Raw genomic sequence first — 23,812 nt, 5'->3', positions numbered from 1 at the left:
GATGATACTGCTTTAAATGTATGGTGCAGATTGTAGGGTTGCCATATTTCAGAAGGTGAAAATCCAGACACAAAAGTTGTTTAGCTTTTTAAAGTTTTAGAGCTATTTCCCCCAGAAATCGCCAAAATCACCACTTCCGATATGAGTTGCCATACGTCTGGATTTTCCCAGACGTTTCAGCGATTTCTGCTGAATTCCGGGTATGTCTGGGAAATTCCAAATGTATGGCAACCCTAGCAGATTGGGCCTTTGATCAGCAACGTGTATGTAAAGGGTTTTGTGTGAGAGAGTGTGACCCTCTTAAAACTTGTTCAGCTATATTTAGTATCTGGCGATAATAAAACTAAGAGGAAAAGTACAATTAGTCTTCTCCAGTTGCTTTTATTCCAGAGACGTAACCACTGGCTGTGATGGTTGCCCTTAATTCCCCACACCCCTTTCTAAACAAATGAATGGGGATTGATTCCTTTAACTGTTTCGCCTTCCCAGAAATTTCCCGAGCTGCAAGAAATGATTTAGTTATACATAGCTGAACATTTCTAACAGGTGTTGCTCCTAGCTTAAATAATGCCCTTATGAATGTTTCCAAAGGCACATATTAATAATAATAAAAAAGACTCATTCAAGTCTACTCAGAAGAAAAGAGGGACTGCCTTAAAAGAAGGGCACTGAACTTACTGGGCCCTGGAGAGTTAGCAAAGGCAGCATGAATGGCAGAGAGGTTAAGTGCCCCAGATGGTACATTTCCATCTTTGGCCATATCCACAGGAGGGAGCAATGAGAGGCTGTTCTTAATTGGGGAGAGCGAAAGTCCAGTCCATTGAATGGTTCCTGTTTCCAGACCTGTCAATGCCGAAATGAACATGCGTGTTTGTGAAGGCATTCAGAAAGACACCAGTTCTTTCTCTGGCCTCCGAGTCTCGCGCTTATCGTTATTTTGGTTCTGCAAAAGGCCAAAGTAACGCTCACATCCCTGTGTACAAATAGGGCTGAGCCAAACAATGCTCTTGGCGAGCGAAATTTAAGCTTGAACTTCAAGGAGGATTAAACTCCCTCACCTCACAAATTGGAGTGACACGGGAGGGGGATTCTTCAGAAAACACTGAGGGTCTCTGGTAGTAGCCTGGCTCCCTTTGTTTATTTGCAGAGGGAGCCACAGAGCTCCTCTCGGTTGCTATTGTCTTCCTCCCTTGTCAGGGCATTCTTGGGGAAATGACAGCTATTAGATGGCGGTTGCAAAAAGAAGGCCTGTCCTCATGGCCAACCTAGCAGTTCGAAAGCACAATCAGAAGGTTGGCGGTTCGAATCCCCGCAAAAGGGTGAGCTCCTGTTGCTCGGTCCCAGCTCCTGCCAACCTAGCAGTTCTAAAGCACGTCAAAGTGCAAGTAGATAAATAGGTACCGCTCCGGTGGGAAGGTAAACGGCATTTCCGTGCACTGCTCTGGTTCGCCAGAAGCGGCTTAGTCATGCTGGCCACATGACCCGGAAGCTGTACGCCGGCTCCCTTGGCCAATAAAGCGAGATGAGCGCCGCAACCCCAAAGTAGGCCACGACTGGACCTAAGTGTCAGGGGTCCCTTTACCTTTACTTTACCTCATGGGCAGCAGCACTAAAATGGTAGATGTCCAACAGGTCGATCGCGATCAACTGGTCAGTACCCAGAAGGTTTTTGTAGATTGCTGGTTCCTCCATTCGGCAGCACCCTGTCCTCTAGTGTGGTAGAATGGAAGACAGAGTTGACTGTTTCATTAGTGATCTGTTGGATTTCCTCCCTAAAAAAAGCTCAAAACTTTGACCTGAACCCAAAAAATACAGGTTCTTAAAAAAGCTCAATACAGTGGTACCTCTGGTTAAGTACTTAATTCGTTCTGGAGGTCCGTTCTTAACCTGAAACTGTTCTTAACCTGAAATACCACTTTAGCTAATGGGGCCTCCCGCTGCTGCCACCCTGCTAGAGCACGATTTCTGTTCTCATCCTGAAGCAAAGTTCTTAACCTGAGGTAATATTTCTGGGTTAGCAGAGTCTGTAACCTGAAGCGTATGTAACCTGAAGCATATGTAACCCGAGGTACCACTGTAACTTTTACCTGAACCCCCCCCAAAAGGGGTAGATCACTGCCAGTTTTTAATTGTGTGAGTAGATCACAGTGTCTTGGAAGTTGGTATCAAAGAAGAAAAGGGAATACTGAGCTGCCTGCAAATGATATTCTTCTTTTCAGAATGTTCACTCCCTGAAAAATCCCTAAATGCTCCTCTCAGACTCAATGGAGAGGCATGGGGGGGGGCATTTTCATTTAGCCCTAGAATAAAAAGAAAATGATTGGCATTTGGACCATACATTTTAGCCTTTTTAATGTGCTCTATGAGAGGGCTTGTCCACATCAGTGGTATAGTGTGTGGGAGGGCTTTCACATATAATGTTCAACTGTCCCCTACATAGCATAGCCAGGGCTAAATTCCTGGGTCCTGCTTTACTGCGCTTGGTTGGCAGGCCTGTTGAGTCACACGCCGCACTGCTTTTGCAGGATATGGATCCTTCTGTAACTCTGAAGGTGGCGAGATTTCTGAATGCGGTTATCTCACACTCAAAAACCACCAAAAAACAACAACAACATCAAAACTAATCGGACTGTTATGATGAGAGTGCATGTCGGAGTTCGTCTTCAGTTTTCCTTTTCTGTGATCTGTCCCTTGGAGCTCTCCTGGCCCCAAGCTGTCACTTGGCTCTGCTCAATGACCCACCCTTGCATCGTGGTGTTCACCTCCTGTTGTCGGATATATCTGTTTTTATGTCTCTGTGTTTTTATGTTTGTACATATTTTATGGGCTAATAGCCGTAAATAAATAAATAAATAAATAAATAAATAAATAAATAAAGTAAGTGTGGGAGGGACTGTTGCCCCGAGCGCAAAATTGCCAGGGGTGCAAAATTTAATGGTGAAGCTGCCTAATTTTCACTTTCTCAAATAATGCAGTTACAGATAGGTAGCCGTGTTGGTCTGCCATAGTATCTGAAGAAGTGTGCATGCACACGAAAGCTCATACCAAGAACTAACTTAGTTGGTCTTTAAGGTGCTACTGGAAGAATCAAATAATGCAGGAATTGAAATATAGCCATCCTTTGAAATTTGCACTTTTCCACAACTGCAATTAATCCAGAATGCGGCAGCTAGACTGGTGACTGGGAGTGGCCACCGGGACCACATAACACCGTCCTGAGAGATCTGCATTGGCTCCCAGTACGTTTCTGAGCACAATTCAAAGTGTTGGTGCTGACCTTTAAAGCCCTAAATGGCCTTGATCCTGTATACCTGAAGGAGCATCTCCACCCCCATCATTCAGCCCGGACACTGAGATCCAGTGCCAAGGGCCTTCTGGCGGTTCCCTCATTGCGAAAAGTGAGGTTACAGGGAACCAGACAGAGGGCCTTCTTGGTAGTGGCGCCCGCCCTGTGGAACACTCTCCCATCAGATGTCAAGGAAATAAGCAGTTATCCTATCTTTAAAAGACATCTGAAGGCAGCCCTGTTTAGGGAAGTTTTTAATATTTAATGCTGTACTGTTTTTAACATTTGATTGGGAGCCGCCCAGAGTGGCTGGGGAGACTCAGCCAGATGGGCGGGGTATAAATAAATTATTATTATTATTATTATTATTATTATTATTATTATTATTATTATTATTATTATTTACTCTAGGCAAGTAAAGTGTGTAACATGTGCATGTGAACGTATACGTTATTGAAATAACACCCTAAAATGCATCGTTGGGGGGAAAGGGTCTTTAAGAAACGTGTGTATCAGGCAAAATTGGATACAATAATGTTTCTATTAGAAGAAATTTGCACCAATATGCTGATGAGAGAGGACTTTTAAAAAAGATTCACAGGCAGATGTGGAAATGGAGAGAATTTAAGAATGGAAAACAGAGAAGCAGAGAAAAACCAAAACTGACAGATTTGAACATCTCTGCTCAGGTGGGCTGGTGTCAAATTGCAGTTTTATAGCTCAATTCCTGTGAATGCTTGTTGAGATAGAAGCCCCACTCTGCTGAGTGGGACTTTCTCTCAGAAAAATGTGTGAAGGATTTCAGCCTTGGCTGCAGACGGGTGAAAGAGACCTAAAGCCAAATGTTTCCGCCTGCAGCGCTCCTATTCACTGTTCCAGTCTGCTTTGTCTCCCTCCAGAACACTCCATTCCATTAGCCCTCCCACCAAATACACCCCCCCAACTCCAAAAGTCAGTCAACACTCTGTGGGCACTGAGCATGTTTAATCCAGGACATTTTAGGGTGGGGCCCGCCAGTTTCTTTCAGATTATATATCAGCAAATCTTGGAGGTTCCCCAAGCCTGCTGATTCATCTCTCTTAAGCGTGGCTGCTGCTGCTTTCACAAAATAAAAGCAACAGGATGCACTCCTGAATGCTGGCAAGAGAGGGAAGAAGAGAATTATTTAGGAAATTAAAACAGAAAGAAAAACTTCTCTGGATGAATCTTGCAACAACGAAAGCAAGTTGGAACTAGAAACTGCCCCATTATTTCAGGACTAGGTTTTTAATATCTTAAAAATTAAATGTGTTGTTGTTATGTACTGAGTTGAACAGGATCCAAAATGCAGCAGTCTGATTGGTCCTAGAACAATAGGATTCAGAATGCAGCAGTCTGATTGGTCCACAGGAGCCACCCAATCCAGCTCCAGATGGAAGTGAATCCGCAACCTGATTGGCCTACAGTAGAATCCCGGAATTAGCCAATCACGTGGGACCCATTGTGTAAATAATGTATATAAAGCAGACATTCTGGGGGAACTTCCATTTCTCCTCACCACCATGAGCTGAATAAAGAGCATGAAATCCACTCTCGACTCTGAGTACATTTCAACAGTTGTCCTAAGGTAGCCTTTATATAATTGAGATTTCAAATGAATTCACCACTGAATGTGGCAAGTGGTACATGGGATATAGCTTGTATCTGCATGAGTAGAGATCTGCTCACTTTTCTTTGGATCCCAACCTTCATAAACAAGACAGGGAAACGACGATTCAGGAGTTCTTATGCCAGATAATTCATCTCTGTATACTGATACGCTACATGATGAGACCAGATGGGATTTTACTGCAGATAATGGAACTACATAATGAACAACAGTCACCTACATATTTTTATTAGATTTAGGTGATACGGGAATGGGTGGGTCTTATTTCAGTTTCAAGGACCTTTTTCTAAAAAAAGAAAAAGGGAGAGAGCTATGGGTGGCATTGTTATATCCTTTACGGAAGAATAAAAGAAGAAAAATCCATTCAGACATACTTTTTTATACTGCAGATATATAGGTGATTTATTGAGACTGTGCAATTATCATGTACGTAGGGTTGCCATATTTCAAAAAGTGAAAATCCGGACGCAGAATTTGTTGAGAAGAAGAAGTAGTTTAAGGAAATTTGCCAAAATCTATAAATTCTGGACATATGGCAACCCTAATATACATGTCGATGTTTTCATTTGGGATCAGTGCTGTTCATCTATACATTTGTTTTGCTATGAATTTCTGATCATTTAATCCTTCCATTTTTTGATATAGTTTATCTCTATGTGGGTCATTATCGACATTTGCACCCCAGGGCAGAAATGTGATGTTGGTGTTAATGATGGCTTTTTCTGGTTGAACACTGTTGGAAACAGGATATTGGGCTGGATAATCCTTCCCTTCCCTTGGTCTGATCCAGCTGTGCTCTTCTTTCTTCCTTGTTAACATAAGAGCATAAATGGAGCTCTGCTGGATCAGGACAAAGCAGTGTCAGATTAAACCTCATGGAGGCTCCTAGGCAGTCAAAATCTCACCCACCCACCCCAATTATCTCCTAATACTTGATTGTAATTTCCCCCCAAGATCAAATCAATATCTATTGTCATGGGGGTCCGAAAAGGTGTGGAGCCCCATAGACCAGTGCCTACTCTGCCTATTTGGTAATCCGGCTCTGGGCTGAAGTCCAATTTAGTGCAGCATCCTGTTGTCACACCAGCCAAGCACTTGCCTGTGCAAAGTCCTTAAGAAGGACTTTCAACACCTGTTGCTTCCTCAATACAGCTATGAGCTTCCCTTGCTGGGCTCCGTTGAAAACTGCTTCTCAATGTAAACCAGGAAGCTGACCTCTCCAGACAACGGAACATCCCTTCTTTACTTATCTCTGTGGCTTGTGATCTCCTGGGTGATGTAGATGCCATTAGGCAGTTGAATGCACATGCATACTCCGTTTCCCTTCCTCCTATCCCACCCCTCTGTGTGGTCCCGGGCACTGGCAACCCACGCTATACCACTGACCTGAGTTTAACAGCACTCTCTCTCCACTTGTGTTTCCCATCAACTAACATTCAGAGCCATACTGCCAGCGACAGCGGAAGAACACAGCCCTTATGTTTAGTAATAAATAATAATAATAATAAAATTTTATTTATATCCCGCCCTCCCAAGCCAAAGCCGGGCTCAGAGCGGCTAACAACAGTAAAATGATACAACATTCTAAAATCATTTCATTATAAAATCAGTTCAAATCAGATTAATGGCAACCATTGGGCTAGAGTTCTGTGAAGATTGCTATGCCCTGGCCAAAGGCCTGGTGGAACAGCTCTGTCTTGCAGGCCCTGCGGAAAGATGTCAAGTCCCGCAGGGCCCTAGTCTCTTGTGACAGAGCGTTCCACCAGATTGGTGCCACAGCCGAAAAAGCCCTGGCTCTGGTTGAGGCCAGCCTAACCTCTCTGTGGCCCGGGACCTCCCAGATGTTTTTGTCTGAAGACCGTAAGGTCCTCCGTGGGACATACCAGGAGACGCGGTCCCGTAGGTACGAGGGTCCTAGGTCTTATAGGGCTTTAAAGGTTAAAACCAGCACCTTAAACCTGATCAACATTTTAGAATGTTGTATTATTTTATTGTTGTTAGCAGCCCTGAGCCCAACTTCGGCTGGGGAGGGCGGGATATAAATAAAATTTATTATTATTATTATCCTGTATTCCATCCAGAGCCAGTGCAGCTGGTATAGCAGTGGGTGAATGTGATCCCGCAGCGAGGACCCCGTAAGGAGTCTCACCGCGGCATTCTGCACCCGCTGGAGTTTCTGGGTCAGTCTCAAGGGCAGCCCCACATAGAGCAAGTTACAAAAAGCCATTTATTTCCTTGTTTTCCAAGAACGTTCCACTTATTCCCTTGTTCTGATTACAGTGGTGCCCAGCAGTAACGTGGAGTTCCATGACCACCAGAAATATTACCGAACTCCCCCTCCCAACTCCATGACCACCAGAAATATTACCGAACTCCCCCTCCCAACTCCATGACCACCAGAAATATTACCGAACTCCCCCTCCCAACTCTGCAGTCTGCAACCAAGGTGGTAAAGTCAGGGTGGGATATTTTTTGGGGGGGCATTTGTGTTCATCACTAAATATGAATGACAAACATTTTCATGATTACCACCTACTGACCCCATGGAACTTGCACATGGACTGAAAACTTCCCACAGCTTCTTGAGTCATCCTGACTCTTTCTGAGAGCCTCTTTGGGAAGCCAGTGGCACAGCTTGCTTTGTAACTAGTAAGCTTCTGTACATTTCATATTTTTCCTTATAAAAATCCTTTTGGGTCAGGCCTAGCTTTTTTGCAGCTGACACAGATTAATGCAGCCCGGTTCCTTTACAGGGAAAGATCGAGATGAAAAGGGTTTTACATTACCATGTGAGCACTTTCTGAGTTTATGAGTGAGCATACGATTGATTCTGATAACCCCTACACACACACACACCAGGGTCCAATATTTGGACTTCATTAAAGCTATTATAGAATTACATATGGATCCGGAACATGTGTTTGGAGATGTATATGAACCGTTTTATTGTTCCAAGACCAACAACCAATCCTGGTGACCAGATATAATTCAGATAGTAAGGGTTGCCTTCCTTTCTGGGTAACCTTCTTGGGTGTTTGTCACACGTCTGTGGTGAGTGGCTCCATCTCAGACAAATGGCCATGGTCTGATGGGCGTTGGAGTTCAACAACATTTGGAGGCCCCAGGATTCATGCTCTACAGCAGCTTTTCTCAACCTGTGGGTCCCTAGATGTTGTTGAACTACAACTCCCATCACCCCTAGCTTGCAAGGCCACAGCTCAGGGATGATGGGAGTTGTAGTCCAACAACATCTGGGGACCCACAGGTTGAGAACCGCTACTCTACAGGGTGTGAGACCCAGTTGCCTGAAGCATCCCCTGCACCGAGGTAATCTCTGAGGGCTTACTTCTGGGTGCCCCTGCCATCTCAGGTGAGGCAGGTGGTATCTAGAGAACACCTATCAGGTGAGATAGCATCCTGTCTGTGGAATGCTTCTTTTAGGGAGACTCACCTGATGCCAGATAGGTTGCGTATTTTTTTAATTACAGTGGAACCTCGGGTTGCAAATGTGATCTGTGTGGGAGGCATGTTCGTAACCCACAGCGCCACGTCTACGCACACGCGGGTTGCGATTCGGTGCTTCTGCACAAGTGCAAAGCATGATTTAGTGCTTCTGCACATGCGCAAGCGCTGAAACCCAGAAGTAACCCGTTCCGGTACTTCCGGGTTTGGCGTGGTGTGCAACCCGAAATCGCGTAACCTGAAACATCTGTAACCCGAGGTACCACTGTACAGTGCTGGGAAAATAACCTTAGAAATAACTAAAAATCTCAAGTCTTTTAAGCTCTGATGACATTGTTTTAATGATGGAATTTTATTTGCTCCTTTTCATTCGTGTTCTCTCATTTTTAAAATAATAATAATAACAATTGTTTTAAGATTATGCACACACAGACATATTGTAAATTGCATTGTAAATATTTATATGGAAGGGCTGGGGACAAATCTGCCTGATCAATAAATAAGGCATTCAGTTGATCTTGGCAAGCAAGAGCAGACCCTAAATCATTGGATGTCTTCTAATAAAAATGCACAAAGTTGACAGCCAAGTCTTGGGACGAAGGAACACTTTAAGAGAAAACCAGAACATCAGCAGAGGAATAGGAAGAGTCAGCGATCCCTGATTTCTTTCATTTGAATTGTGCTGCGTTGGTTTATCTTTCACAAGCCACTTTGTGATAGAAACAAGGTTAAAAAAACCCAAAAGCACAATGTCCACATCTAAATTATTGAGGAACACTTGAGCATCACTGCAGAAGCCTTTGGATCGCATCTCTTATTCTTGCCCTCCTACTCTGAAGTGGCTGGAAGAGGGCAGAGTATATTTTATCTTGAAATATTATCAGACATGGAATGTGGAAATGTATGCTTGCCCATCTGGCAAATAGAAGAAATGGAGGCAGTGAGAGATTTTACTTTCTTGGGCTCCATGATCATGCCAGATGGTAACAGCAGCCATGAAATTAAAAGACACCTGCTTCTTGGGAGAAAAGCAATGACAAACTAGATAGCATCTTAAAAAGCAGAGACATCACCTTGCCAACAAAGGTCCATATAGTGAAAGCTATGGTTTTCCCAGTAGTGATGTATGGAAGTGAGAGCTGGACCATAAAGAAGGCTGATCGCCGAAGAATTGATGCTTTTGAATTATGGTGCTGGAGGAGACTCTTGAGAGTCCCATGGACTGCAAGAAGATCAAAGCTATCCATTCTGAAGGAAATCAGCCCTGAGTGCTCACTGGAAGGACAGATCCTGAAGCTAAGGCTCCAATACTTTGGCCACCTCATGAGAAGAAGAAGACTCCCTTGAAAAGACCCTGATGTTGGGAAAGATGGAGGGCACAAGGAGAAGGGGACGACAGAGGACGAGATGGTTGGATAGTGTTCTCGAAGCTACCAGCATGAGTTTGACCAAACTGCGGGAGGCAGTGGAAGACAGGAGTGCCTGGCGTGCTCTGGTCCAGGGGGTCAGGAAGAGTCGGACACGACTAAACGACTAAACAACAACAACATACTTGCCCCTACAACCAGCCCTGAGCACAACAGGGTTGTTGCTGCCTCTAGTTCCTCCTTGAAATAGTTGCAATACTGAAGGAATGGTGGGGACATAGGGTTAATTTACCATGGTGTTGAAGGAACAGCAAGTCTCTGTTCCCTGGGCAAATCTGCCACCTATGACTCAAAGTTATCAAAATACAGAAATACCCCTTGTGATAGTGTTCTGGTCAAACAAACTGAGCACACTGCCCTGAGTGGAACATGTCTCCCTGTTCAATCAGGGATGGGTGTGCTTGGGTTAGCATAAACTCAAATCCACTTTGGGATTATGGTTGAGGGCAGGGTGGTCCTCCAGATGTGGCTGGACTTCAAGTCCCATCAGCCCTGAGAAGCATGGCCAATGCCTAGGGATGATGGGGCATGGTGGTCCAGCAATATCTGGTGGGCTATGGATTTCCCACATCTCACTTAGGACCAGACAGCCTCAGATACAGACTTCTTCCATTTGAACCTGCCTTCCTTTCCAAGCTGCCTCAGAGACTCAGTTCCCCTCCCATTCACGTATGAGAATATGTGGGAAGGTTCAAGAGATAGGGCCTGTTTAGTGGTGGCCCCAAAATTGCAAAATTCTCTCCACAATGAGATTCACCAACATTCCTTTTTCTCTATTTTTAGATTATTAGTAAAGCTTTCTTTCTTTCTTTTTTGAAAAGAGAGATAGGGTTTTTTGGTGTGTTTTTCTAAAACTATATACTGTACCAATTGTATGGCGATTAACAACAGTACAACAAAAAAGGATTCTACACACCCTAATGGTAGCCAAGAGACTGGTATTGATGAAGTGAAATAATAAATATATGATACCCTTTAATCAATGAACTGACAATGTGACAAAACTCGCAACTTATGAACGGACTGCTTACAGACGTAGACTTCTGTTTGGATAAACATGACAGCATTTGGAATGAGTTTATACAAAATGTAGCAGGCTATTAATATCTACAGTATATATGTATTTGGATAATAATACTAAATAAATTTATATAGGAGTGTATGGGAGTATATTATATTACATCCAATATATATCGTATTTTTCCGTGTATAAGACTAGGTTTTGTGTCCCCCCCCAAAAAAATTGAGGTTTAAAATTGGGGCTCGTCTTATACACGGGTAGTGTTGAGGGGTGTTTTCTTAATTTAGAGTTCCTAAAAATAGGAGGTGTCTTATACATGGGGGCATCTTATACATGGAAATATACACAGACACACACACAGTGCTTTTTTTCTAAGAAAAATGTTTAGGAGTACTCTCATTTTGACTCAAGAAAACCACCATTTTATATCTCAAATTGGGGAAAATAAATACAGTAAATGGACAAAAGTACAAAGATTCACAAAATGTTTAGGGGTATGCATCCCCCCCAGAAAAAAGCAGTGTGTGTGTGTGTGTGTATTCTCATACACCCCTTTGTCTTCCCCCACTTCCACTTTTTTCTCTCTGTACCATTTATTTCTTTATAATTGAAATTCTTTCAATAAAATATTAATATTTTTAAAAGAACCAATAAACTTTTAGCGTATGACCTGCCATTTAAAAACTATTAGTGCAATCAGCGGGAGCGTTATTGAGCTGCTATTCAGATGTACTTCAGCTGCTTTGATGGTCTGAACAGAGAAGCAGGATACAAATATTAAACTGAACTAAGCAAAGCTAAACTAAATTTAGCTGCAGAAGTCCCAACACAGTGACTGCACAGAAGCCCAGCTGAAGAACAACATTTAAAGGTAAGCAACCCTCCCTTTAAGCCCATCAAGCATGTGAGAAGTCCTTTCTTTCCATACTTCAGCTGAGCATCCTGGATGCTTCCTGATTTCAGACACCACAGCTCTGGAGTGTCTCTTAAGTTTGAAGTGATGGTCTGTCAACAGCAGAGGAAAAACCAACTTCATGCAGCCAGATCCACACCTAAGAAAATCAGCGGAATAGGCATAGATAAAATCAATAGGGCATCCCTATTGAATACTTTAACTCGGAGAGAAAGAGATAATCGCCACCACTAACAAAAACGAAGTGCCAACTCTTTGCCATTACAGTGGCACCTCGGGTTACATACACTTCAGGTTACATACGCTTCAGGTTACAGACTCCGCTAACCCAGAAATAGTGCTTCAGGTTAAGAACTTTGCTTCAGGATGAGAACAGAAATCGGGCTCCAGCGGCGTGGCGGCAGCAGGAGACCCCATTAGCTAAAGTAGTGCTTCAGGTTAAGAACAATTTCAGGTTAAGTACGGACCTCCGGGACGAATTAAGTACTTAACCTGAGGTACCACTGTATTACGTTTGGTGACAAGAAGTGTTCCTGACCTCCCAGGAGATGGAATACAGCTCCTGTGAGTTGAATAAGATAAATGCACAAGCATCAGAAAATCAGACAGTTCTGGATTGGAGAACTCTTGGTTAGCAAAACCATGATCTCCACAGACTTGGCTGTGTGTCATGGCAGCTCATTCCTGGTGGGTCTTACTCCATGAAATCAGTTGCCGGGACTAAAGGCCCCTTCCTCCCCACAGCTGTCTGTGCCTTCTCCTCTCCAGGGCTTTCCCCAAGCAATCAGAGACTGTAACTGCATGTAGCCAACCTCTCCTCTGCCCTTTTCACCCCTCTTCTGGTTCTGGGAGACAAGGCGGTGGGGAGCTAATAATAATAATAATAATAATAATAATAATAATAATAATAATAATTTAGTATTTATACCCCGCCCATCTGGCTGGGTTTCCCCAGCCACTCTGGGCAGCTTCCAACAAAACACTAAAATACAATAACCTATTAAACATTAAAAGCTTCCCTAAACAGGGCAGCCTTCAGATGTCTTCTAAAAGCTTGGTAGTTGTTTCTCTCTTTGACATCTGGTGGGAGGGCGTTCCACAGGGCAGGTGCCACTACCGAGAAGGCCCCCTGCAACTTGGCTTTTCGCAGTGAGGGAACGGCCAGAAGGCCCTCAGCGGGGAACCTCAACAGAAGGAGGAGACACCCATGACTCTTCATCAGCCTGACTCATCTCTGTCTCTTGACATCTCTCCTCCACTCTCCAGCTTCAGCTTCTGGACTCCTCTCTGCCGCGGACTCTCACAGCTCAGGGAGTCTAGGAGTCTTGGTTGACCACAAACTTGACATGAGCCAACAGTGTGACGCGGCAGCTAAAAAAGCCAATGCAATTCTGGGCTGCATCAATAGGAGTATAGCATCTAGATCAAGGGAAGTAATAGTGCCACTGTATTCTGCTCTGGTCAGACCTCACCTGGAGTACTGTGTCCAGTTCTGGGCACCACAGTTCAAGAAGGACACTGACAAATTGGAATGTGTCCAGAGGAGGGCAACCAAAATGGTCAAAGGCCTGGAAACGATGCCTTATGAGGAACGGCTAAGGGAGCTGGGCATGTTTAGCCTGGAGAAGAGGAGGTTAAGGGGTGATATGATAGCCATGTTCAAATATATAAAAGGATGTCACATAGAGGAGGGAGAAAGGTTGTTTTCTGCTGCTCCAGAGAAGCGGACACGGAGCAATGGATCCAAACTACAAGAAAGAAGATTCCACCTAAACATTAGGAAGAACTTCCTGACAGTAAGAGCTGTTCGACAGTGGAATTTGCTGCCAAGGAGTGTGGTGGAGTCTCCTTCTTTGGAGGTCTTTAAGCAGAGGCTTGACAACCATATGTCAGGAGTGCTCTGATGGTGTTTCCTGCTTGGCAGGGGGTTGGACTCGATGGCCCTTGTGGTCTCTTCCAACTCTATGATTCTATGATTCTATGATTCTATGATTCTATGATTCTATGATTCCTTTTGGTGGTTCCCTAGCTGATTCCTTCCACCATTCCCCTATGTCCAAGCAGCCCATGACAAAAGGCATGGTTGGGAATGCAGCCTAAATTAGGTCCTGGTGAAATCAGTGTGGATACATCATCACGGTGACTTAAGAACCATTGCTTTCAGCAGGAAGTGAGGTGAACCTAGACAATGAAGTTGTAGATGACAGGTTTTGCACCAGTTTTGCCCTGGCAGTCCAAGTAATCAAAAGGCCGCTGTTCGCCCCGATGGGGCCCTTTAACTGGGGCTTGCAGTTAGCACACTCCCAAGATAGTTTTCCGGGCTTCTTCAGCGGTCTAATCTCAAAGTCTTGATATGTATATTGATATTCAATCTTATAAAGAATACTCTTTCTTGGCTTAAGCTAAGCAAATCAGTCTCTTAAGCTTAAACCAAGAAAGGTGCAAAGCACCAGCACCCTGTCGTCTACAACTTCATTGTCTACAACTTTATTAACATCTATCTACAACTCTACAACTCCCTGCTTATTTAACTTATATGCAGAATTCACATCAAAGTGCAAGTAGATAAATAGGTACCACTCTGGCGGGAAGGTAAACGGCATTTCCGTGCGCTGCTCTGGTTCACCAGAAGCGGCTTAGTCATGCTGGCCACATGACCCGGAAGCTGTACACCGGCTCCCTCGGCCAATAAAGCGAGATGAGCGCCGCAACCCCAGAGTCGGCCACGACTGGACCTAATGGTCAGGGGCCCCTTTACCTTTACCTTACAACTCTACTAGCTTCTCTCGGTATTGTGAATATCACCAAACTTACCTTTTGTTGGTATCTTCATGAACTTATCCAATAGACTGAGTTAAGCATTTGAACAATCTATGGAAACCAGACATTGTAAATTCATTTTAAGCTGGGTAGTTCGCAAGTCTTTGTGGCTTTGTTTAATGTTTTGTATTTTTCTCAGAAGGTTGATAAAGTATGTATAATTATTGTTCTGTTTATATTAATCGCCAGTGTGTTGCATGAGTCGCACTACTGGATCCATCCTGTAGCTTCTCATCGTTCCTTTCAATTTCCCTGATCTTTTATGTTCTTATTTTTAAAAAATCACCTTCATGTTTGCTGTCTGCCTAACTCGTTTGCTCTTTTCTGGCCTAATGGCAGCAATATCATAGCCTTAGCTGACACCAAAATGAATATTTGCAGGAAAAAACAGTATATTTCCTCGCCCCACCTCCTTCTCTCCCAGTGGCAAGGGTGCCTGTGTGTGCCTGGAAACTTGTCCCTTTGAACTCCGAGGCTGGGAGGGCAAAAAAAGAGAGAGGGGAAAACCTTTTCCAGGGAAAAGAAAAATCATCCCAGCAGCTTCCAAAACATTGGCAACTCTGTTATTTTTAACTGCAAAGAGAGGAATTTGGGACAAGGGATGAATGCAAAACGAGCGTGAATGAAGAGAAGGAAAACGATGGAGACGTTAAAGGAGGAAACCGCAAGGCCAAAAAGGCCCGTAATGAGTCTATTGATGCGAAAATTAAAGAAATGCAAATTATTTTGCGGGGCGGGGTGGGTGGTGGGTGGGGAAGAGATGGAGCCTGCCTTAATCTTATAAAGGGAATTCATGGGCCACCCCAGGGAGAATGTGAAGTAAGTGTTCGGTGATGTGTTGACTTTAATGCAGGAAAGAAGTCTGCTGCTGAGAGCAACATTAATCCTATGTCTGTGTTTGGTTTCCAGTTGTTTCTTAGCATCCTCCCTGGTCACTGGGATGGAAGGCTTAGATTTAAAGAGGTACGTTGCACGTCGGGTACCAGGCCTCGGTTGATTGTGTGAATTGGCTAGCAGTCCCCTCAACGCCCCTGTGATGGGATGTTGAGCTGCTTGTGCGTAAAGTTCCTAGTCCCTCAGTGTTTGGCTAAGTCCACAAACCACTGTCTGTAACGGAGCTCCATAAGCATGGCTCCGTCAGTCGCTGGCAGAATCCGACAGTGGGCGTTTACGGAATTTCTTCCAGCATAACAGCTCCTTAACGGAAACACGTCTTCTGGACTCTCTACGTGACAGTTTCCGGCGAGGAGTGGGTGTCCCTATAGGAGGTCCTGAAACCTCCCCGCTGTTCTCGCTGGAATTGTCTCTGAGCCATTCTTCTGACTCGCTTTCCCTTGGAGCTCTTTCTCTCCCCCTGCTGGTTCCCTCCTCCGCTGATAAGTCTCTCTCAACCTCTGGGAGCCCTTGCACCACCGGTTCTTCCGATGACAGTTCCCTGACAGCCCCCATTTTATTATTTAATTATTATTTGACGCAAATCCTCCGAGGAGCTCCAGGTGGCCAAGTGGTTTTCCTGCTTTCCGTTTCATCCCATCAACATTGGTGGAACGCTCTGTCACAAGAGACTAGGGCCCTGCGGGACTTGACATCTTTCCGCAGGGCCTGCAAGACAGAGCTGTTCCACCAGGCCTTTGGCCAAGGCACAGTCTGACCCCCTCCTTTGGCAATCCTCACAGAACTCTAGCCCAATGGTTGCCATTAATTTGATTTTGAATTGATTTTAGAATGAATTGGTTTTAGAACACATTTCAATTAATTGATTGTGATTTTATGTAAGCTGTGTTACTTTTATTGTTGTTAGCCGCTCTGAGCCCGGCTTCGGTTGGGGAGGGTGGGATATAAATAAAATTTTATTATTATTATTATTAAGTAGGTAAGACTGAGAGGCAGTGACTAGATCCAGGTCGCCCAGCAAGCTTCATGGCCGAGTCGGAATTTGAACCCTGGTCTCCCAGATCCTAGTCCAATCACTCTAACCACTACACCATGCCGGATATTTTGCTAGATGGAGGACACAGTTTCCCTTCCAGTTAGTTTTCTGAACCCTGGTAATAAAATTAGTCCGACGCTATTCAGATATAGAGTAAATATGACCCTTCTCTCATGTAAAAACACAGGCACACTTGGCAAGACCTTTGGATTGTTTAGCACAATTTGCCCTCAGTTATTATCAACAAGTAGGGACGCTGGTGGCACTGTGGGTTAAACCACGGAGCCTAGGACTTGCCGATCAGAAGGTCAGTGGTCCGAATCCCCGTGATGGGGTGAGCTTCCGTTGCTCGGTCCCTGCTCCTGCCAACCTAGCAGTTCGAAAGGACGTCAAAGTGCAAGTAGATAAATAGGTACCCATCAGGTGGGAAGGTAAACGGCGTTTCCACGCGCTGCTCTGGTTCACCAGAAGCAGCTTAGTCATGCTGGCCACATGACCCAGAAGCTTTACGCCGGCTCCCTCGGCCAATAAAGCGAGATGAGCGCCGCAACCCCAGAGTCGGCCACGACTGGACCTGATGGTCAGGGGTCCCTTTACCTTTACCTTTACCTTTACCTTTAGTATCAACAAGTATTGTCATTACATTAACCAGTTGCTTTGCAGCCATTCTCCAAAGAAGCAGCAGTTGTGGTGGGGAATTCAAGTTTTGGTTGTGATTCAAGTTTTACTCAGAGTAGACCTGTTGAAAGAATGGGTGTCAGCATTTCAGAGCACTCTGTTTTCGAGTTAATTAATGGTTAGTCCAAGGAAAAAACTTTCTTTTGTTCAAAGAGTAGCTGCTGATGTCCTGAAAGTCTCTGACGGTTGCCATATGTCCTCTTTTTCCAGAACACATCCTCGTTTTCATGGGTATGTAAAATGAGAGTCATCACAGCGATCCATAGTTAAAAGCAGAAGTCGGCAAATGTGTCCTCTTTTTTGCTCTTCAAAATAGGGCAACCCTGAATTTAATTACAACTGTGTCTTTCTTCATGTTTCTGAACACTGACAGTCTGATACTATGCATGTTTACTCAGGGGTAAGCCTTACTGAATTCAGAGGGACTTGCTACCAAATAAGTGGGCATGGGATTACAGCCTGATTTTGTTTTTTTTTAACTGTTGCAGAACACAGTCCTAGTTTAGTGGAACCAAATTCATAAAACACAGTCCTAGTTTAGTGGAACCAATTCATAAAATCCATAAAATGATTCAGCGAGCATTTATATATTTATTTATTTTAAAGAAGAAGAAAAAAGTCCCTTCTTCTTCTTCTTCTTCTTCTTCTTCTTCTTCTTCTTCTTCTTCTTCTTCTTCTTCCAGAACTGGGTGCAATTTTCAGACATGGTTGTCCAATCTGAGAAGATGGATCCAGCCAGCTTTCAGAATGATGAGGATATCGGTGCTTCTGTAATGACAGACTTTACCATTTTGAGGTGGGTGAAATCGAAATCGCCCAGCACCTAGTGTCTGGTGGGCAATTTGTCTGAAAACATGAAGGAGGAACCCATGGGTAAATGGGTAATAATTAGGCTGACAATGAGCGGCACACCTGAGAACTTACTTTAAGGGAGGCAAAGGGAAAATAAACATTAATTAAACAAATTGGACAGCAAGGAGTCACAAGAAGAACTCTGTAAGTGGAGTGTGAGAGAGGGAAATTGTACGGAGGTGAGTGACTTAGGAATTTAAGGAATCCCTGATCTAATTTGAGATGCCTTGCTCACAGTGCAAGCTAACTTGGGAATGTGATAACCTGAAATATACTCAGAGTCGAGAGTAGATTTCATGCTCTTTATTCAGCTCATAGTGGTGAGGAGGAATGAAAGTCCCCCCAAAGCTTTATATACATTATTTACACAATGGGCTGCACGTGATTGGCTAATTCCGGAATTCTCCAGTAGGCCAATCAGGTTGCGGATTCACTTCCATCTGGAGCCAGATTGGGTGGCTCCTGCAGACCAATCATACTGCTGCATTGTTCTAGGACCAATCAGACTGCTGCATTTGGGATCCTATTGTTCTAGGACCAATCAGACTGCTGCATTTTGGATCCTATTCAACTCAGTACATAACATAACCTCATCCAGATCACCCCTACTTAATTCAGGCTGCGCACAGAACCAATGTACACCTCTTCCAGAGTTCCCTGCTTACTTCCCTCTACTGAAAACTGTCTATTGTAAAGACTGTGCCATTGTCTGAATCCTCCATTTGCCTATTTGCAAATCCATAAAATGATTCATCCTCCTGCTCCATGATCCCTGTGCTTCCTTTGGGCCAGAGATTTTTTTTTAAAAATGCCTTTTGAAAGTTCCAGCAGATAATGTTCATCAGATCACAGACATGCACTCTTCTGTGCAATTTTGTTGGCCTTCCAACAGAATTCTAAAACATAGTGAGTCAGCAAGCGAGCAAAGGATCCATCACAGTTAGCTCTTGATTCCGACAAAGAAAAATAGCTCATTTAGCACGTTCATAATACCATCCAGGGTCTTCCAAGAGCAAACATCCCTCCATCCTTAGATTGTGCACCATTAGGCTCTCTGCATTGATGTGATGCCAAGGGCAAAATAATGTTTGCCAAGGGCAAAATAACACGAGCCAAAGACTCTGCGTTTAGCTAAGGGAAGTTCTCCTATTAATGGATTGCATTAGGATAGAGGTGGCAAGACCTCTTTTAGTAATCTTTGTTAGGCATGCTAGAAATTGCATAATTTGCTAAGTGATCTCATCAAAGAGACTCAAGGTAGTTAACAAACAGTTACAGACACAGAATGAAAACAAACTAAGCGTAGTATTTACTCAGAGTAGACTCACCGAAATTAATGAACACAATTTAGGTCCATTAATTTTAATGGGGCGGGATGTGGGTGGTGCTGTGGGTTAAACCACAGAACCTAGGACTTGCCGATCAGAAGGTTGCGGTTCGAATCCCCGCGACGGGGTGAGCTCCCTTTGCTCAGTCCCTGCTCCTGCCAACCTAGCAGGTACCACCCCGGTGGGTGCGCTGCTCTGGTTCACCAGAAGCGGCTTAGTCATGCTGGCCACATGACCCGGAAGCTGTACGCTGGCTCCCTCGGCCAATAAAGTGAGATGAGTGCCGCAACCCCAGAGTCGGCCACGACTGGACCTAATGGTCAGGGGTCCCTTTACCTTTTTAATTTCAATGGGTCTAAACTGAATACCTCCCATAATCCCTAAATATTAAATGAACAATATCCTTGACAAATGATTCTGCCTTTGATTATCTGTAAAGTCAGTAACCCAGAACAAACCATTGACTCTTTATGGCCTGACCTTAACGGTTTGAATGTTTTTTTCTGCTTCTTTGCTCTGTTTCTTTTTCTGCTTCTTTGCCCTGTTTCTTCTTGCACTCGAGGTTCTCCCAGCAGACCGTTTGCGTTTTGTACATACAATCTGTGCATTTCTGTTAGTGCAAACTCGTGTTCTTCCCATTTTTATAATCGTGAAATGCTGGTCCTGTATCTGATACGTGTATTCCAACATGAATAATAGGTAAAGGTAAAGGGACCCCTGACTATTAGGTCCAGTCGTGACCAACTCTGGGGTTGTGGTGCTCATCTCACTTTATTGGCCGAGGGAGCCATCGTAAAGCTTCCGGGTCATGTGGCCAGCATGACTAAGCTGCTTCTGGTGAACCAGAGCAGTGCACAGAAACGCCGTTTACCTTCCCGCCGGAGCTGTACCTATTTATCTACTTGCACTTTGACGTGCTTTCGAACTGCTAGGTTGGCAGGAGCAGGGACCGAGCAATGGGAGCTCACCCCGTCGCGGGGATTTGAACCACTGACCTTCTGATCGGCAAGTCCTAGGCTCTCTGCTTTAACCCACAGCGCCACCCACGTCTCAACATGAATAATAGTTGCCAATAATATTATACCATTCAACAGCTGTAGGAAAGTAACATGAACTTGTGAGTTTCCCTGTGCTAGGTTAATTCTCATGATCCAGGAGTTTAGGATATCCACAGATTTAACAATCAGTCAGCCTGGAAGGAAAGAGAACCAAATCTACTTTTGGATTCGATTACAGTGGTACCTCGGGTTACAGACGCTTCAGGTTACATACGCTTCAGGTTACAGACTCCGCTAACCCAGAAATAGTACCCCTGGTTAAGAACTTTGCTTCAGGATGAGAACAGAAATCGCGCGGTGGTGGCACGGCAGCAGCAGGAGGCCCCATTAGCTAAAGTGGTGCTTCAGGTTAAGAACAGTTTCAGGTTAAGAATGGACTTCCAGAATGAATTAAGTTCTTAACCCAAGGTACCACTGTAACTATTTGTTTCATAATAGACTTTAAAACATCACCACAGTAAATTCTATCCCTTAACATAACTGTGAACTAGGTATAAGTAAATTCAGTGCTATTTTTCTAGAAAAAGAGGGGCCGGAACTCACCATGAACACCTCACCTCCCTTGTTCTCTTTGGAAGGCAATGGTGCCCACCTGAGAGGTGTCAGAACTGAGTTCCGGAGAGTTCCGGGTGAAAAAAAGCCCTGAGTAAATTCAATATGTAAAGTTCAACCAGTGGAGTCCAGTTTTCTATAAAATCACCCCATCTTTGACACCTTTCCTTTGTGCTTACAAATAAATTCATTATGTGAATTTTTTAGTTTATTTAGTAACCTTTTCTCTCTCTCCTTATTTTTGTTGGGTTATTTCTCTTCAAAGACTCATCTTCTCCCATATGAAATGCACAGCATGCTAAACATTTTAAGAAAACAACTGTCCCTAAAGCAAGGAAACTTGTCTCCCTATCCTCTCTATAGGTCTGGCCATACAGAGCTTCTGATTGAAGTCAGTTCTGAGTAGACATCACAGGGCGACTTATACAAATATGGGAGCGGCAAAGTCTTCCAAGATTGCCTGTTTTCTTCCATGAGCTAGAAAGCTACAAGTTGCAGTTTCTCAGTTCTCCAAATGGAAGAGGATGAGCTCATGTTGGCTCACTGCTCCCATGTTACACTGCTGGGGCAAGTAAAAGTTCCGTTTTTGTGCAGGTTCCACTGATGTCTCGCTCCTGTCGCCAGGTCAGCCCCCCAAAAATGAGAGTGTATGGGAGTCTTGAATGGAAATGCCATTTGTGCCTTCATTTTGGAATAACTGAAAATTAAACCAAATGTGCCTGATTCGGTTCATTCCCCTCTCAGTCAGCGCCGGATTTATGTATAAGCTAAACAAGCTATATCTTAGGGCCCCACTCTCTTGGGGGCCCCCAAAAAAATTAAAGGAAAAACAACAACTGGATGTACATTTCCAAAATATAAGATAAGAAACAAATAAAATAAAACCTACATTTAGCAACAGTGTTTTGTGTTGTGTAGGTTCCCATGATGTAAGTAATAGGCCCCACCTGCTAGCCTGCTCCCTAAAATATCACTGGTTTGCTCTATATAGGAAGCTAGGGAGAAAAGTGATGACAAACCTAGACAGCATCTTAAAAGCAGAGACATCACCTTGCCGAAAAAGGTCTGTATAGTTAAAGCTATGGTTCTCCCAGTAGTGATGTATGGAAGTGAGAGCTGGACCATAAAGAAGGCTGATCGCCGAAGAATGGATGCTTTTGAATTATGGTGCTGGAGGAGACTCTTGAGAGTCCCATGGACTGCAAGAAGATCAAACCGCTCCATTCTGAAGGAAATCAGCCCTGAGTGCTCACTGGAAGGACAGATCCTGAAGCTGAGGCTCCAATACTGTGGCCACCTCATGAGAATAGAAGACTCCCTGGACTCCCTGGAAAAGACCCTGATGTTGGGAAAGATGGAGGGCACAAGGAGAAGGGGACGACAGAGGACGAGATGGTTGGATAGTGTTCTCGAAGCTACCAGCATGAGTTTGACCAAACTGCGGGAGGCAGTGGAAGACAGGAGTGCCTGGCGTGCTCTGGTCCAGGGGGTCACGAAGAGTCGGACACGACTAAACGACTAACCAACAACAACAACAACATATATATATAGGGTGCCTACATTCTGCATGGACTTTGCATACTGCATGGACTTTTCAACAATTGCTTTGATAAAATACATATTTTGTTATGTGCAAATGGCTTTAGATACCTATTAGGTCCATAAATTACCATATATTCAACACAAAAAACAGCAACAATTTGTTGTTGACAAAGGACAGATGGACATCTAAAGTGCCCCATTATCTCCAGTAGCTTAGGGCCTCATCAAACCTAAATCCGGCCCTGCTCTCAGTCATTCTGAAATGAATGCATACAGTGGTACCTCGGGTTAAGAACTTAATTCCTTCCGGAGGTCTGTTCTTAACCTGAAACTGTTCTTAACCCGAGGTACCACTTTAGCTAATAGGGCCTCCCGCTGATGCTGCGCCACCGCCGCACGATTTCTGTTCTCATCCTGAAGCAAAGTTCTTAACCCGAGGTACTATTTCTGGCTTAGCGGAGTCTGTAACCTGAAGCATCTGTAACCTGAGGTACCGCTGTATTCTAATATCAAGCAGCACCCATACTGTGGTGACAAAGGAGGTATAAAAAATGCAGGTTCAAAGGTTTTAAATGCTTGTGCAATACAATTCCCATGAGCCAATAGCACCTCAATATACGCCTGGAGGACTGGTTGTTTAAAATACCAGAATTGCCTTTCTTGCAAGAAGGTGACAATTGGGAAATGTCTCTGGCGTGAGGGAGTTTGGCAAGGCTAATTGAAGGAACACCCCCATCCAATCCAATATCCCACCCGAAATGGGGCTTGGGTTGCCCCACTTGTGAAATTTAATTCTGAGCAGACATGCATAGGATCACATTTTAAAGTACCAAATAAATATTCCAAAACCGTATCTTTATCGATGAGCAAAGGTCCATCACCAAATCGTACAACGGTACAATAGAAAATGGTACCCTACTCAAAATATAATTAAAAACTAATAGCACAATCAATTATAATATATTTTACAACAATGATAAAAACTATAGCACTCATTATCCTCAAATGTATCCTACTCATTTACAATTCAACTCAACATATTGACAACAGAGCTGGCAGTCCCTGACTATCTGACTGTCTTCGTCCATGTTTATTATGATAAATTATGCTACCCAATTCCTTCTGTCCCACACAAAATAAAATAATATGTACTTTGACCATATTTCGCTTCTCCCTCTTTCAAATTCGGAACAAATATACTACTCTCTACAAAAATTCAGCAGTACATGCTATTGACATAGTATCAGGAATCTGGCCATCTCTCCTGCAACTTGAAAGGTTCGCAGTCAGTATTT

At 44.0% G+C, this 23,812-nt stretch overlaps 1 long non-coding RNA gene across 1 annotated transcript in view; it reads left to right on the top strand.

Annotated features, from left to right (window-relative positions):
• Positions 1 to 21,535, top strand: part of LOC310759559 — a 28,026-nt gene extending 6,491 nt beyond the window's left edge. Inside the window, exons 2-3 of the long non-coding RNA XR_014546412.1 lie at positions 17,869 to 17,981; positions 21,339 to 21,535. This is a non-coding gene — a long non-coding RNA (uncharacterized lncRNA). The remainder of the gene's footprint in view (positions 1 to 17,868; positions 17,982 to 21,338) is intronic.
• The last annotated feature ends 2,277 nt before the right edge of the window (positions 21,536 to 23,812 follow it).

Source organism: Podarcis filfolensis (assembly GCF_964270895.1).
Source record: "Podarcis filfolensis genome assembly, chromosome: 3".
Taxonomy (NCBI): Eukaryota; Metazoa; Chordata; class Lepidosauria; order Squamata; family Lacertidae; genus Podarcis; species Podarcis filfolensis.
The sequence above is the reverse complement of the archived record's forward strand: the minus strand, read 5'-3'. Positions and strand labels throughout refer to the sequence as shown.